The following is a 17,694-nucleotide window of genomic DNA, read 5'->3' on the forward strand; positions in this document are numbered from 1 at the left end:
GCAGGACATGAAGGGCTTGCTATGCTTCACTAACTACTTTGGATTACTTCATGTGTAAATAGCCTTGAGACAGTGATTTACGTGCAATTAGTATTACTATTAATGTGTTGATTGCATTATTATTCCACCTTTCCCTCCAAAGAGCTCAATGTAGTGTGCAGGGTTCTCAAAAAATCCTCCTTTAATCCCTGTCTGGCCAGAGTGGTGCATGCTCTGGTTATCTCTCGCTTGGACTACTGCAATGCACTCTATGTGGGACTACCTTTGAAGGTGACCCGGAAACTGCAATTAATCCAGAATGCGGCAGCTAGACTGGGGACTGGGAGCGGCCACCGAGACCACATAACACCAGTCCTGAAAGACCTAAATTGGCTCCCAGTACGTTTCCGAGCACAATTCAAAGTGTTTGCGCTGACCTTGAAAGCCCTAAATGGCCTCAGCCCAGTAGACCTGGAGGAGCATCTCCACCTCCATCGTTCAGCCCGGACACTGAGGTCCAGCATCGAGGGCCTTCTGGCGGTTCCCTCGCTGCAAGAAGCCAAGTTACAGGGAACCAGACAGAGGGCCTTCTCGATGGTGGCACCCGCCCTGTGGAACGCCCTCCCACCAGATGTCATGGAGATAAACAACTACCTGACTTTTAGAAGACATCTGAAGGCAGCACTGTTTAGGGAAGCTTTTAATGTTTGATGGACTATTGTATTTTAATATTTTGTTGGAAGCCACCCAGAGTGGCTGGGGAAAGCCAGCCAGATGGGCAGGGTATAAATAATAAATTATTATTGACTTCCGGGTTAGCGCCATCGGCAATGGCGGAATTCCTCTGACTCAGAGGAACCCGCTCTGTGAAAATCGGGTCTTGCTGCCGCGGCGAAGGCGGAGACCCCTTAAAAACCCAGGCGGAGGAAGCCTGGGAACGTGGGATTCGGCTGACACCAGGAGCGCCTCCCCTACTCGCAGGGAAACCCCTTTTTTGGGGATCCGAAGCGACGTGGGGTGAGCAGCGCGGTGTCTTGAATCGACCGCTATTCTTACGGAGTGAAGCCGCACAGCCGTTGCCGGAGAGCGCTGACTTTTTCCTGTGGACAATTGGACTCTAAACAAGTAGCCGTGAGTAGAACGGAAAATTGGATTAAGAAACACTTTAATTTGGCATTGAAGCGGGAAGGTCTAAACAGGAAGTCCACCTTCCGCTTTTTGTATATAGACTGAAGCAAAAATTGTGCAAGCCAAAGTCTGGAGAGTTATATATAAAGATCTAAATTTCCCTCATTTTTAACCATCAAAACCCCTCTTGGAAGCAGGGGAAAAGAGGGGGAATTTTGATTGTTTAAACCTGCGGAGAGAGGGTAAAGAAAGATAAATTTCCACCGTCTCAAACCTCGGAACGGGGTGTCAGAGACAGAAACCTTTGGGGAAGCCCATCAACTGTGAATGGAATGTTTTTTGACAGATAGTTAAAGAAGAGAAACAAATTGATTCCAAAGTTACCTTTTGCACTTAAAAGAAACAAAATTTTAAAAATGAAAGTAACTTTCTTTTGCTGGACTTGCCTTCAAAAGATGGATACAAATGGAAATTGTTCCCTCTAGAGGGAGCTTGTTAAATTGTTGCTGGAGTCGGTCTGGGGATTTCACAGCTGTGGAGATTAGGATCGTGAGACCAGACTCTGACCTTGAACAAAAATGGATATAGAAGAAGTTTTGGTGCTTGCTTTTTGCAAGACAAACGCTTTGCTGGAGCAGATGCATGAGAAGATGAATCTGATGACTGTTGCAGTTCAAAATTTTGGACAAACAGTGAATACTTATATAGAAACCACTCAGGACCCAACCCAAGAACCTGTTTTGACAGGGCAAGTGCAAATGCAGAAGACAATGGAGGAGGTTGCTGTTGAACCTCAAGCAACACAAATGGATAGAACCGAGGCCCTGCAGGAGCACAAGCCGCTGTTTTTGAAGATTGAATCTGGAGTGGGCCAGGGGGGGTCTGGAGTTGTGGGGGTCCTTAATTTTGGAGGGTCTTTGAAACATGCATTCAAATATTTTCTGGACTACCCGGTTGACTGTGGGGAATGGGACTGTGGGGAATGGGCTGATCTGATGAGGGGAGAGGGAGATATTTTTGGGTTGGAGTTTCCCCGAGACCTACTCCTCAATGAGAAAGGAAAGAAATTAAGAAAGAGACCAACAAAAGACAAGGCAAAGTGCTGGTATAAACAAGAAGAAGAACTGCAGAAGGGACATGGAAAAGACTTAAGAGCCTCGGACATAAGACTACCAGGTTGATGGACTAGATGGAAAGGACAGTAAGACCTGACATAACCCGAGACCAGGAAGAAGGGACGTTGGATGAAGATTGGAAGAAAGTTTTAAAAAATTATTTTGGGAAGTAGGGTAAAATTTATTTTGGGAATTAGGAAAAATGGTGGAATGAAATTATTTGGCTTTAGTAGAAATGATATTAGGAGATATGTATAAATAAGTATTAAGTTCTAGGATTTAAGGTATTTTATCATAAGATAAGGTTAAAATAAATTAAGGTAAATTGAATGACAGAATATTTTGAAAGATGAAAAGGATTTGCTGAGTTAATTGATAGGTTAGACTGTTAAGATAAATTATCCAATAAAAATTGAGAAAGATGGAAAGAATTTGCTGAAACAAATAATTAAATTAGAATACAAAAAGGGAGGTGTGAGGAGGTTGATGAAACAAGTAAATGAAAGACAAAGAGATGGAATATTGGATGTGTGTTTTATTTTTTATTTTTTATTATTGCTGTATTTTTCTTTTTTTTTCTTTTTTCTATCTATTTTTTAAAATATATTGTAATGTATATGTTAACTTTTTTACTGTTTGTTTTTTGTTTCTCTTTTTGTGTAATCTCTAAATTCTCAATAAATATTTAAAAATAAATAAATAAATAATAAATTATTATTATTATTATTATCCCTACAGCAACCCTGTGAGGTAGGTTAGGTTGAGAGGGACAGTGAGCTTCATGGACGAGGGAAACCTGGTGTCTCCTAGTTCAACATTCTAGGCATTATCCTCTAACCACTACACAACAATGCCTCATGTTGAGTGAATGCATGGATGGAAGGAAGGGAGGTTGGTGTCAGTTGAGCGCAGCCAGCCCTCCAGGTGTTCCTTTATTTTTTTAAAAAAGATATTAAAGTTTCAAAAAAGGTTACAAAATAAGAAAAAGAAGGGGGGGGGGGAAAGAGAAAATACAAAATACAGAAAAATAAAAACAGTTAAAAACAAATAAATCTTTTCATATCTTGTCTTTCATTTACTTGTTTCCCTGACCTCCTCACACCTCCCTTTTTTTGTATTCCAGTTCAGTTAGTTCATTCAGCAAATCCTTTCCCTCCTTGTTTTTATCTTAATCCTTTACCTTGATATATTATAACTTTACATTCTCACCTGTTAACAATCCATTTTTACATATTCCTTTATAACATTGCTGCTAAAACCACTTAACTTCATTCCGACATCATTCTAACATTCATTAATTTTGCAGTATTTCTGTAGATAGTCTTTAAATTTCTTCCAATCTTCTTCCACCGACTCTTCTCCCTGGTCTCGGATTCTGCCAGTCATTTCCGCCAGTTCCATATAGTCCATCACCTTCATCTGCCATTCTTCCCGGGTGGGTAGATCTTGTGTCTTCCAATACTTTGCAATAAGTATTCTTGCTGCTGTTGTGGCATACATAAAGAAAGTTCTATCCTTCTTTGGCACCAATTGGCTGACTATGCCCAGGAGAAAGGCCTCTGGTTTCTTCAGGAAGGTATATTTAAATACCTTTTTCATTTCATTATAGATCATCTCCCAGAAAGCCTTAATCCTTGGGCACGTTCACCAAAGGTGAAAGAATGTACCTTCATTTTCTTTACATTTCCAACATTTATTATCGGGCAAATGATAGATTTTTGCAAGCTTGACTGGTGTCATGTACCACCTGTATATCATTTTCATAATATTCTCTCTTAAGGCATTACATGCTGTAAATTTCATACCTGTGGTCCATAACTGTTCCCAGTCAGCCAACATAATGTTATGTCCGACATCTTGTGCCCATTTTATCATAGCAGATTTCACCGTTTCTCAAGAAGCAGCCATTCTTTCAGCCAGCAAAATGCAGCTGATTCATAATAAAGTTTAAGGTCTGGCAGGGCAAATCCACCTCTTTCTTTTGCATCGGTTAGTATTTTAAATTTTATTCTGGGCTTCTTGCCCTGCCTTTAAAGGTGGAGCAAAATTGGGTGATGGACAGGGAGGAGAATCTGCTTTGGGGGCAATCATAGAATTATGGAATTGTAGTGGTGGAAGGGACCCAATGGCTCCACCCTGTGCAATGCAGGAATCTCAACTTGAGCATCCATGACAGATGGCCATCCAACCTCTGCATAGACACCTCCAAGGAAGGAGAGCCCACCAGCTTCTGAGTCCATTTCAATGACCATCTGAAAGTTCTTCCTGATGTTTAGTTGGAATCTCCTTCCTTGGCACTGAATCCGTTGGTTCAGATCCTGCAGCAGGGAACAAGCTTGCTCCATCTTCTGTGTGACAGCCCTCCAGATATTTGATGGTGGTTCTCCTGTCAGTCTTCTCCTCTCCAGACCAAAGGGGTCTGGATGTTTGAGGGGCCACGAAGGGCTGGCTCACTTCACAGCAGCTTTGTGTCCTCAAAGTGATCCCAGCTGAGGGTGTCCTCAGGTTTATATGGCTGCATGAAGTTGATCAGAGCTCTTTCTCCCTCCTCCTTCAAACCCAGAACTGAAGCTCTGGCAGCTTTGACCTTGAGACTGGGGGCGGGGGGGGGGGGAGAGAATGGGGTCTGGAAAGCAGCTGTGTTCGCAAGCCCAGAGTGCAGAGGACATTTTGCAAGCTTTGGTTCTGGGCCTTGCTTCCACCAGCTCTGTGCTGGTGATATTTGAAGTGTGGCTGGGGAGACAAAGAAGGAGACAGATATATTTTAAATGTGGGGCCGCTGCTTCTGTGATGTCCATGCACACCCAATGACAGAGTTGGCTGCTGGAGACTTGGGGAGGGCATAGGATTGAGGGCAGAGTTGGCTCATGTCTCATGCAGTCTTAACTTCTGCAGATCGAAAACTGGGACATGTGCCTTCTGGGATGTGCTCCCAGGCGAGTCGCTTGACCCACACTGTGCTCTGACCCCCCAAAATGCACTTTTCCAGGGCAAGAGTGTTGCAAGAAAGAGCAGCACCCAAAATGGCCACCACAATCACGCACGAAAAAATGGGACGTCCCGTTTTTTGCGGGACACTTGGCTGGTGTGACCCCTGCTTGGCCAACTGGAGGCAACAGACAAGGAGCACCTCACAGAAGGATGGAGGCCTCACACAGGACATCCTAGGAAGACACGAGGCCATTTTATACTGAGGGCTGAGCCACACTCATCTTTTCTCTGCTCTTTTCAGGCATAGCCTGCCCTCTGAAGCTCTTTTTCCGAGTAATTATGTTTTTTTTTCCTTTTTGCCCCAGAGCTTTCCCTGTGAAAAGCTGCTCTTTGGCGCTTGTTCGGAGCCAACATCCATCCACGGAAAAACCAAACGGATGTTTGTTCTGATTGAACACTAAAGAGCAGGTTTTCGTGGTGAAAGCTGCCGAGCAAAAAGATCACAGGGCTGTTGACAGAGTCATTCTGGCCATGTCATTTTTTTAAAAAAGTAATATTTATTAAAATTTTAAAGGTTACAAAAAGAAAAAAGAGAAAACACCAAATTAAACAAAAACAGTACAATACATCTTAGTAAGAAAAAAAGAAAAAAAACGAAAAAGAAAAGAAAAACAGAAAAATGGAAACAATTAAAAAACACAACGAACCTTCCCATAACTTAACTTTCATTTGCTTGTTTCCTTGACCTCCTCACACCTCCCTTTTTTGTATTCTAGTTCAGTTAGCTATTTCAGCAAATCCTTTCCCTCTTTCCCAATTTTTGTCCTGTAATTTATCTTAATATAATATAACTTAACTTTCCCGCCTTTCATCAATTAACCTGTTTTTTCCTAAACCTTTATAACCTTTCTGCTAAAACCACATAGCTTCATTCCAACATCCTTCTAACATTCATTAATTTTACAATGTTTCTGTAGATAGTCTTCAAATTTCTTCCAATCTTCCTCCACCGACTCTTCTCCCTTGTCTCGGATTCTGCCAGTCATTTCCGCCAGTTCCATGTAGTCCATCACCTTCATCTGCCATTCTTCCCGGGTGGGTAGATCTTGTGTCTTCCAGTACTTTGCAATAAGTATTCTTGCTGCTGTTGTAGCATACATAAAAAAAGTTCTGTCCTTCTTTGACACCAATTGGCCGACCATGCCCAGGAGAAAGGCCTCTGGCTTCTTCAGAAAGGTATAGTTAAATACCTTTTTCATTTCATTATAGATCATCTCCCAGAAAGCCTTAATCCTTGGCCATGTCCACCAAAGGTGAAAGAATGTACCTTCAGTCTCTTTGCATTTCCAACATTTATTATCGGGCAAATGATAAATTTTTGCAAGCTTGACTGGTGTCATGTACCACCTGTATATCATTTTCATTATATTTTCTCTTAAGGCATTACATGCCGTAAACTTCATACCTGTGGTCCATAACTGTTCCCAGTCAGCCATCATAATATTATATCCAACATCTTGTGCCCATTTAATCATAGCTGATTTCACCATTGTTAGTTTAAAGCAGAGTCCCGTGCACAGCAGAAGGATGAGGAGTACGTGCTGCATACTCTATATTGCTTTATTTAAAGTTCTAGGCGATTATATTACAGAAAGACATCTTGCCTCTGCCGGAGCAGAGAAATGCATCCTCTCTCCTCGACAGCTCGGAGAGAATCACCAAAGTGAAACTGCAAAGAACAGTGAAAAACAGGAAACCAGTGTACGTCACATCCAGTCTCCCTTTCCCGTGAGAAACTCCAACAGTACAGACTGTGGAATGTAAACACCTGTCTCGTGACAAACCCTTTCGCTGCACAGTGAAGGAAAGCAGAAACCAACATCCTCCCCCTTTCTGTGAACATCACTGGGCAGCGTGTTCGTACAATATCAGTACAAACCCAACTTTTGCACATAGGTACAGTGTTGATCCCTGGATACAATCTTGGACAATACATCAGCAGGAATTTCATTACCTGGCATATAGGACACCGTTACGAGTCCCTTCTGAATACATTCCCTAGCATGCTGCAACTTTAATTGCAAGTGCTTTGTGCTTTGCTTACAACCTTCAGACTTCAGCAAAGCTAAACATGCTTTGTTGTCCTGGTAAACCCGGATTGGACATTTGACAGGAATTTTCATATCTTTGCACAATTGTATTAACCATTCACAATCCTTAAGTGAATAAGACAGTGCATTCAGTTCGGCTTCACAAGAACTTAAGCTAACTGTTGTTTGCTTCTTGCATGACCAATCAAACAGACCCTGATTGTACATGTAGCAAACTCCAGACGTACTTTTCTTGTCTGTAGTGTCACTTCCAAAACTTGCATCTGCAAATATCTCAAGACCACCAGACTTTCGATTGTTAAATCTCAGTCTGTAATGCATAGTGCCTTTCAAATACCGCGCTATGCGTTTCAGAGCTTTCCAATCCTTGATACTAGGATTGTTGACTTGTCTGCTTAGCAAATTACAGCTAACAGCAATGTCTGGTCTTGAACATCTGGCAATGAAGTTTAGCTTGCCTAGCACACTTCTGTACAATGTAGTGTCAGAAAATGCTTCTTCAGTGTCATCTATCTGATAACCTGTTGTCTTCGGTGTGTCTACAGGGTTAGCATCCATCAGATTTAGTTTGCTTAACACATCAGCAATTTTCCGTGACTGGTGTACTAGAATGTTACCATCTTGATCTCTCTCTATTTCCAGAGATAGGTAGTTGTTTACCTCACCAAGATCTTTCATGTCAAAGTGCTCTTTCAGTTGAGCTAGGGCGTTATTGTACATTGCGACATCTTTCCAAAAGAATAATAAATCATCAACATAAAACAAACAGTACAGTTTCTTCTGCCCCTCCTCTTTGACAAATACACATGGATCAGCTTTCCCTTGCTGAAAACCTAGAGAAAACAATACTTCAGTGAGTTTTGTGTGCCAACACCGTGCACTTTGTTTGAGACCATAAAGGGATTTCTTCAGAGCACAAACAAATCCCTGTTTTACCTGTACGCCATCAGGTGGAAGCATATAAAGTGATTCATCTAGAGATCCATACAGAAAAGCTGTATTAATATCATGGTGACTAATGTGTAGATTTTCCTCTGCAGCTAGCTTGAGCATAAGCCTTATGCTTTCATACCTCACTGTGGGTGAGTAGGTCTCGTGATAGTCTTCACCTGGTACCTGTGCAAAACCTCTGGCTACCAATCTGGCTTTGTGTCTGACTATCTTGCCATTTTGATCTGTCTTCGCTTTGAAGACCCATTTGCTTCCAAGCAGTTTCATTCCTGGAATTACTGGAACTAGCTCCCATGTTTTGTTCCTTTCTAAGGAATCAAGTTCAGCCTTCATGGCATTTAACCATGGCTCAGCTTCCTTTGAATCCAAACCCTGGATTTCTTGGAAACTAGAAGGTTCAAATACCTTCTTGGAGCTTTTAACAGCTGTTACTGCTACCGTAGCAAATTCATCAGCAAATCTCTTTGGAGGTCTGCCTTTTGTGGCTCTCTGTGACCTACGAATTAGCCTTAAGTCTTCAACACTCTCCTCTTCCTTCTTAGGAGAAAAACGACCTATTGTGAACAATGGTTCCTCCAATTCTTGATCAGAGCTTTCAGAGGGTCGCATAGAGGCTTTCGCACTCTTGAAATCCTCTGAATCACCCGATTCAGTTTCAGATTCAGACTCAGAACCTTCATCAGTGGGTGTGGGTTGTTGTGGCTGCTTTTGACTTTCCTCAGTCTCATCACCGTCATCAGGATAACATTGGAAAATTCCCACATTCTCCCCCCACTTTGCATTGTACTCAATACTTCTCGTGAGCTTAATTGCCTTAGAGTCAGTCATCATTATTCTGTAAGACCCTTTCTGATAACCTAGAAAGATACCATGCAATCCACGCTTGTCTAACTTGGAATTTTGTGGTGAATGAACCCACATGTCAGAACCAAAAATTTTCATGTGTTTAATGTATGGCTTCTTGCCAAACATCTTCTCATAGGGGGTACAACCAATCGCTGAAGATAACCTGCGATTGTAACTGTAAACAAAACACGAGAGAGATTCGGCCCAATAACTCTCTGGAAGATTGGCATCATGCAGCAAGGTTTTTAACCCTTGAAGCAATGTCTGATTTGCCCTTTCCGCAAGTCCATTCTGCCATGGCGAGCGAGGACTAGACAAATCGTGTTGAATTCCTTTCTCAGTCAGAAAAGCTTCAAACTGCTGAGAAGTGAATTCTCCCCCGCGATCACTGAAAAGAGTCTTTATCTTCTTACCATGCACATTTTCCAACCAAGCACAGAATTCCTTGAACCTAGGAAAAGCCTCTGATTTCTGCTTGAGATTGTACACAAAAATATATCTGGAAAATGCATCAATGAGAACCATGAAGTACCTATTGCCACCCAAAGAGGGCGCTAGTGGTCCAACCAAATCTGCATGAACAATCTGGTATGGTTCCGTAGCTTGCCTACTAGACACCTTACCTTTCGCAGCCATTTTTACCTTGTTTGCTGCGCATGCTTTGCACTTCATGTGGTACCTGCAGGGTTTAATAGTCATACCTTCAACCAAGGCAGGCATTTTAGATACTGCCTCAAAATGCAAATGACCAAATTTTCTATGAAAATCATGAATACATTCTGCATGCAAACTTTTGTTAGAACCTGCAATGCAACAAGTGTCATCCTGCACAACATCATCATAATACAAAACAAACAAACGATCAACATATTCAGCATGCAATACATAATCATTTTTCTTTGTGATGATGCACTTCCTGTTCTTGAAGGAAACGTCAATGTTCCGCTCATTCAGCTGTCCAACGCTGAGCAGATTATGTTTGGCATCTGGCACGTAAAGCACATTCTGTATCGATAAGTCCAAACTGTGAAGAACAACAGTTCCGTAGCCTTTACTGGGAATTGTGTGGTCATCCGCCTGGTGAATCGCACCTTCCTGCGGTGTAAAAGACACAAACAGTCTCTTATCGTTGCACATGTGGTGGGTCGCCGCTGAATCAACAACGAAGAAAGATCTAGACGTCTTCTGGACCTCTGCAACCTTTGGAGTGAAGCGTGAAACCATAGCCTTGTGCTGCGTTGTCCTTGACACCGGACCTTTGCCTTTGCCTCGGCCTTTTCCGCGCGATGAGCTTTCGCTGCGCTGCTCTGTCTTGGCCCTGGGATATCTGCATTCCCTCTTCATATGGCCTAGACGTCCACACGAGTAGCATTTCACTGCCTTCAAAGCTTTGGCGCCATCTGGTGGTTCCACTGCACTATGGGACGACGTCTGTGAAGACTCCCCCTTGCCCATGCAGCTAGCACCCCGGCGATCTGCTTCATTTAAAATCACGGCAGTAACATAATCCACTGTTAGCTGAGCTGTTGGTTGCACAGCAATCTGGGTTGCAACAGACTCCCAACCTGAACCCAAAGATTGTGGTATCATGAAAGAATACACAGCCTCTGGAAAGTTGAGTCCTCTCTGTTGCAGCTCATGTCTCAGATTTTGCATCTCCATCAGATGTAAACGCACATCTCCACCTTCAGCAAGAGCCATATTATGCAGCTTGTTGAAGTAAAACATAGTGGATCCAGCTTCTGTCCTTAAGTGAGCCTCTCTCAAAGCGTCCCAAATTTCTCTGGCTGAGGTCTTATCACGCAACAGACAGAGCTCTTCCGGGGATACTATCAATGTAAGAGTTCCCCTTGCTTTGGAATCCTTAGCTGCCCATACATCTGTAACTGGAGCTGGGGGGTTGTCTGTAATCACCTCAAACAAACCCTCTTTCCGCAGAATTGCCTCTGCATACAGAACCCAGTCCGCGTAATTCTTCTTATTGAGCTTTGGAATCCCACAAGCATCCTGAAGGGCCATCATGACTCTGGCATTAGCCTTCAGCGTCATATATGCTGCTTTAAATCTTGCTGCGTCACTGCTGCAGCTGCCTTATTCCAAAAGCGCACTTAAAAGTTACTTTCGATTTCCCCAGCATAGTAACTTGTGCCTGGGAGCCTTTTGCCTCTTCCCAGCAAAAACGGCTTTAAAGTTAAAAGTCCAGCCATAAGGCCATTAACTAGAAGCTGGCAGGCTGCCCGGAGCAGTAGCACATACCTCATCAATCATCTTGACACGCAGAGCAGATTCTGATCCGATCTGTCCCTCTGCATTCCGATCCCTTGCCGGCACTCCGATTCGACTTCTGGGCCCATAACCACGTGTTAGTTTAAAGCAGAGTCCCGTGCACAGCAGAAGGATGAGGAGTACGTGCTGCATACTCTATATTGCTTTATTTAAAGTTCTAGGCGATTATATTACAGAAAGACATCTTGCCTCTGCCGGAGCAGAGAAATGCATCCTCTCTCCTCGACAGCTCGGAGAGAATCACCAAAGTGAAACTGCAAAGAACAGTGAAAAACAGGAAACCAGTGTACGTCACATCCAGTCTCCCTTTCCCGTGAGAAACTCCAACAGTACAGACTGTGGAATGTAAACACCTGTCTCGTGACAAACCCTTTCGCTGCACAGTGAAGGAAAGCAGAAACCAACAACCATTTCATCCTGAGGGTTCCATTTCAACAGCAAGTTATACATTGTTGACAAGTTCTTAATTTTGGGATCTAACAGTTCTGTTTCCAATTTTGATTTTTCCACCTGGAAGCCAATTTTTTTATCCAAATTATATGCTTCCATTATTTGGTAATAATGAAGCCAGTCTTGCACTCTATTTTTTAGTTTTTCAAAACTGCAGTTTTAATCTGTCTCCCTCTTGTTCCAGAATTTCCCAATATTTCGGCCATTTGGCCTCCATATTGAGCTTTTTCTGAGCCTTCGCTTCCATTGGTGACAACCACCTTGGGGTTTTATTTTCAAGCAAATCCTTATATCTTATCCAGACATTAAACAGTGCTTTTCTGACAATATGGTTTTTAAACGCTTTATGTGCTTTGACCTTATCATACCACAAATATGCATGCCACCAAAATACATTATTAAAACCTTCTATGTCCAACACGTCAGTATTTTTAAGAAGCAGCCATTCTCTCAGCCAGCAAAAAGTGGCTGATTCATAATAAAGTTTTAAGTTTGGCAGGGCAAATCCACCTCTTTCTTTAGCATCAGTTAATATCTTAAATTTTATTCGAGGCTTCTTTTTTTTTTTCATAAGATTTTTATTGAAGTTTTACAAAAAAGAAAAGTAGAAATTCACAGAATAAAAACCATAGATTACAGAAAAAAGAAACACACAAAAGAAAAAAAAATACAGAAAGAAAAACACAACTAATTAAGAAAAATTAAATTTAAACAAAGAAAAAATAAAACCAATCCATTTTTCCAATAACCTCAATTTCATATGCTTATGTTCTTGACCTCCTCACACCTTCCCCTTTTTGTATTCCCATTCAAATATTTAATTCAGCAAATTCTTACCCTTTATCAAATGTTTAAACTTTATACCATAACATATACTATGTCCATATTTTCAACCAATTATCAATACCTTTTTTGCATAATCTTAATAACTTTTATCACTAATTACCACTTATTACCAATCCAAGCACAATTTTAACACTCATTAATTTTATAGTATTTCTGAAGATAGTCTTTGAATTTCTTCCAGTCTTCTTCCACCATCTCTTCTCCCAGGTCTCGGATTCTGCCAGTCATTTCCGCCAGTTCCATATAGTCCATCAGCTTCATCTGCCATTCTTCCAGGGTGGGTAGCTCTTGTGTCTTCCAATACTTTGCGATGAGAATTCTTGCTGCTGTTGTTGCGTACATAAAGAAATTTCTGTCTTTCTTTGGCACCAATTGGCCCACCATGCCCAAGAGAAAGGCCTCTGGCTTCTTCAGAAAGGTATAGTTAAATACCTTTTTCATTTCCTTATAGATCATCTCCCAGAAAGCCTTAATCTTTGGGCATGTCCACCAAAGGTGAAAGAATGTTCCTTCACTTTCTTTACACTTCCAACATTTATTGTCAGGCAAATGGTAGATTTTTGCAAGCTTGACTGGTGTCATGTACCACCTGTATATCATTTTCATAATATTCTCTCTTAGGGCATTACATGCCGTAAATTTCATACCTGTGGTCCACAACTGTTCCCAGTCAGCAAACATGATGTTATGACCAACATCTTGTGCCCATTTAATCATAGCAGATTTAACCGTTTCATCCTGCGTATTCCATTTTAGCAGCAAGTTATACATTCTTGAAAGTGTTTTAGTTTTGGATTCTAACAACTCAGTTTCCAATTTAGATTTTTCCACCTGGAAACCTATTTTTTTATCCAAGTTATAGGCTTCTCTTATTTGAAAATAGTGCAGCCAATCTCGCACCTTATCTTTTAATTTCTCAAAACTCTGCAGTTTCAATTTATCTCCTTCCTGTTCCAATATTTCCCAATATTTCGGCCATTTGGCCTCCATATTGGACTTTTTCAGTGCCTTTGCTTCCATTGGTGACAACCACCTTGGGGTTTTATTCTCCAATAAGTCTTTATATCTTAACCAGACATTAAACAATGCTTTCCTGACAATATGATTTTTAAATGCCTTATGAGCTTTAACCTTGTCATACCACAAATATGCATGCCACCCAAAAACATTGTTAAAACCTTCTAAATCCAAAATGTCTGTGTTTTCAAGAAGCAGCCATTCTTTCAGCCAACAAAATGCGGCCGATTCATAATAGAGTTTCAAGTCTGGCAGGGCGAAACCACCTCTTTCTTTAACATCAGTTAGTATTTTAAATTTTATTCTGGGCTTCTTGCCCTGCCAGACAAATCTAGAAATATCCTTCTGCCACTTCTTGAAACAGTCCATCTTGTCCACAATTTGCAAAGATTGGAACAGATATAACATCCTTGGCAATACATTCATCTTTATAGCCGCAATTCTACCCAACAAGGAAAGCTTCAAGTTTGACCATATCTCTAGATCTTTCTTCACTTCTAGCCAACATTTCTCATAGTTATCTTTAAACAAGTTTAGATTCTTAGCAGTCATATTAACCCCCAAATATTTAACCTTCTTTACTATTGTTAGGCCTGTCTCCTTCTGAAACCTGTCTTTCTCAATCGGTGTTAGATTTTTCTCAAGAACTTTAGTTTTAGATTTATTCAGCTTAAAACCAGCCATCTGCCCAAATTCTTGGATCACTTCCAAAACTCTTTTCGAACTAGATTCTGGCTCCTGTAACGTTAAAACTAGATCATCTGCAAAAGCTTTCAATTTATATTGCTTAGCTCCGACCTGAATGCCTTTTATCAAACGGTCCCTTCTAATCATATTCAATAATACCTCCAGGACTGTGATGAATAACAATGGGGAAATTGGGCAGCCTTGTCGTGTGCCTTTCTCTATCTTAAATCCCTCTGTCACCATATTATTCACAATTAATTTAGCCTTTTGTTCTGAGTAAATTGCACTTATACCATTTTCAAACCCTTGACCCACCCCCATCCCCTGAAGATTTTTCTTCATAAAACTCCAAGAAATGTTGTCGAAGGCTTTCTCCGCATCTATAAAAATTAAAACTGCTTTGGTGTTTATATTCACTTGCAACTTCTCCAAAATGTTAATTATGTTCCTCGTATTGTCCGACAAGTGTCTACCCGGGAGAAAGCCTGCTTGGTCCTTATGAATCTCTTCCAATAGTACTTTCTTTAATCTATTTGCCAAAATGTCCGCAAATATTTTGTAATCCACATTAAGAAGGGATATGGGGCGGTAGTTCTTAAGTTGCGTCTTTTCAGACTCAGTTTTTGGTATAAGTGTAATATAAGCTTCCTGCCATGACTCCGGCGCCTTTTTCCCCTCTAGTATCTCATTGCACACCTCCATTAGTGGTCGGATTAACCAATCTTTCAAAACTCTATAGTATTTGGAGGTTAAGCCGTCTGGTCCTGGAGATTTACCCAGCTGCATATTCCGAATGGCACCCTCCACTTCCTGTTCTGTAATTTTGTCACTCAACATTATCCTCTTTTCTTGAGAGATTTTTTGTAATCCATTTTTCCTCAGAAATTGGTCTAACTCGACCTCTTTCTGTGGCCCTTGTGTATAAAGTTGTTTGAAAAATCTCTGGAAGCAGTTTCTAATTTCCAATGGGTTCTGTATAATCTTTCCATTTACCTCCAAATTTGTTATGGTATTTAGTTTCTGTCTTTTCTTCATCTGCCATGCAAGCAATTTCCCACATTTGTTAGCCGATTCAAAAGACTTTTGTCTCATCTGTTTAATTTTCCATTCCACTTCCTGATTTATCATTCTCATATATTGTACTTGATATAGCTTAATTTCTCTCAGGATCTCTTGGGATTTTGGTTTCGCTCTTAATCTCTTCTCTCCTTCTTTTATTTTTTCCAAAATTTTATCTTTTTTCTCATTTTGAGTTCTCTTCTTTATTGCATTCTGTTGAATCAAAAACCCTCTCATGACCGCTTTGCCTGCGTCCCAGATTGTTCTTTTTTCCACCGTAGTGTTTAAATTTATCTCGAAATAGTCTCTCAATGTTTTTTGGGCCTTCTTAATCACCTCCTGATTTCTAAACAGGGCGTCATTCATCCTCCATCTGAAAGAGCCGATTGGCATTAGTTTCATCTCCATCTTTATTGCATTGTGGTCGGAGCAAGTTTTGGGGCAGATTTCCACTTTTCGAATCTTAGGTGCCAGTCCTCTAGTTATCCATATTTGATCAATTCTTGTCCATGTCATATTGGCTTCAGAGAAGAATGTTCCCTCTCTTCCAAGGGGGTTCTTAGTTCTCCAAGTGTCAATCAAATCCATATTGTCAGTCAATTCAAAGAAAGTCTTTGGTAGTCTTCCATCTTTAGTTACCACCTGTCTTTGCGACTTATCCATGTTGGTAGATACCACTCCATTCATATCTCCCATCAAAATGATGTTATAGTCCATATAGTCCAACAATGTCTCGTGCAATTTCTTAAAAAATTCAGATTTCCCCTCATTTGGTGCATATACTCCTAAAATCAAATATTTTTCACCTTGTAGTTGAATCTCAATTGCGATAAACCTTCCTTGTTCATCTTTAAAAACAAATTTCGGTGATAGGCTCTCTTTAGCATATATAACAACTCCTCTCTTTTTGACTTTGTCCGATGAAATAAATTCTTGACCCAATCTTTTATTAATGAGAACTTTCCTATGGAGCCTTACCACATGAGTTTCCTGCAAGCAAATTAGATCCAATTGGTCCTTTTTCAATATATGAAATACTTTCCTCCTCTTCTCCGGCGAGTTCAAACCGCAAATGTTCCAACTTAGTAATTGCAGAGACATGGTGTGATTATTTTAGTTTCCTCCAGCCGCTCCCAAGAGCTCGTCAAGTTCTTGCGGTGGTATCTTCTTTTTTGATTTGTCAAATTCCAAAGGTGGTGGTGCTGTGTCAGCTCCTGGTCTCAAGGCTTTTGGCAGATCTGTCGCTTCCTTTTGTAGATCTTCTTCAAAGTCTCTCAGAAATTTTTCCTTATCTTCCACTGATCTGATTCTGAACTTTTTCCCCTTAAATGTAAAGGACAGTCCCTGGGGGAACTCCCATCTGAAGACAATAGTATTCTTTCTCAACAAGGCCACCAAGTCTCCGTAGTTAGTTCTCAAATCCAAAAGGTGTTTCGGGATATCTTTAAAAATCTCCACTCTGGTCTCATTGATCTCTAGGGTCTTCTGGAAGTGAGCACTCAATATTTTGTCTCGTTCCTCTTTCGATCGGAGGGTCACCAAACAGTCTCTCACCCTGTTTTTCCTCCCTCCTCTTCCAAGTCTGAAGGCGCTCACTATCTTAAAATCTTTATCCAGCTCCAAGTTCCAAAATCTCTGAAATTCCTGTGAAAGATAGTCATTCAAATTATCTCTCTCAAGTTCTGGCACCGCCCTGATCCTCAGGTTTGTCTGCCTCTCTCTCAATTCAACCATAGACAATAAGGCCTGGTGGTCCCCAATCTGTTTACGTATTGGTTTGATTTCTTCCTCCACAGCCACAGCTTTTTCTTTTGCCTCCTCAGCTATTTTCCTAGTGGTCGCAGATTCCTCCAACAGTTTTTCAATAGCTTTGGTATTTGAATTAATACTGGCTGTGTTCCCTTTAATTTCAGCTGACTGATCTGAGACCTGTTTACTTAGGCCTTCCAATTTTTCGTAAATTTTATTCAACACAGATGTAAATTCCCCTTCTGAGGCCATTCCTTTTGGCTCAATTTGCCCTGGATCTTCCTCCTGAGTCACAGGGAGGCCAGGCACAGATGCCCTACGTTGCTGGGAGATTGAAGTAGATTGTTGGACTTTGACCTTGGATCTTGTTGCTCTTTGGTCAGTCATTCCCCTTTATCTTCAGTCAAGGTCAATTCCCACAGACAAGCCTTGTAGTGGAAAGTCCCCAAAGTTAACAGTGGAAAATTCCTCCAGTCAAGTACTAACTTCAATAGTCCTCTAGGGGGACACAGTAGCTACCATAAGATTCTCAATATCCA

At 41.1% G+C, this 17,694-nt stretch overlaps 1 protein-coding gene and 2 long non-coding RNA genes across 10 annotated transcripts in view; 1 reads left to right on the forward strand and 2 right to left on the reverse strand.

Moving 5' to 3' along the window:
- The window catches only part of DYSF (dysferlin), a 223,052-nt gene that overhangs the window by 170,210 nt on the left and 35,148 nt on the right, over positions 1-17,694 (forward strand). The gene's annotated exons all lie outside the window — the stretch shown is intronic.
- LOC310742595 overlaps positions 1-17,694 on the reverse strand; it is a 143,981-nt gene that overhangs the window by 12,513 nt on the left and 113,774 nt on the right. The window lies entirely within an intron of this gene.
- On the reverse strand, positions 6,758-11,712 carry LOC310742533. The gene is made up of 2 exons (XR_014538519.1): positions 11,592-11,712; positions 6,758-6,857 (listed from the first exon to the last, which is right to left on the reverse strand). It is a non-coding gene; the product is annotated as an uncharacterized lncRNA (long non-coding RNA).

The sequence above is a fragment of the Podarcis filfolensis genome (genome assembly GCF_964270895.1).
Source record: "Podarcis filfolensis genome assembly, chromosome: 9".
NCBI lineage: Eukaryota > Metazoa > Chordata > Lepidosauria > Squamata > Lacertidae > Podarcis > Podarcis filfolensis.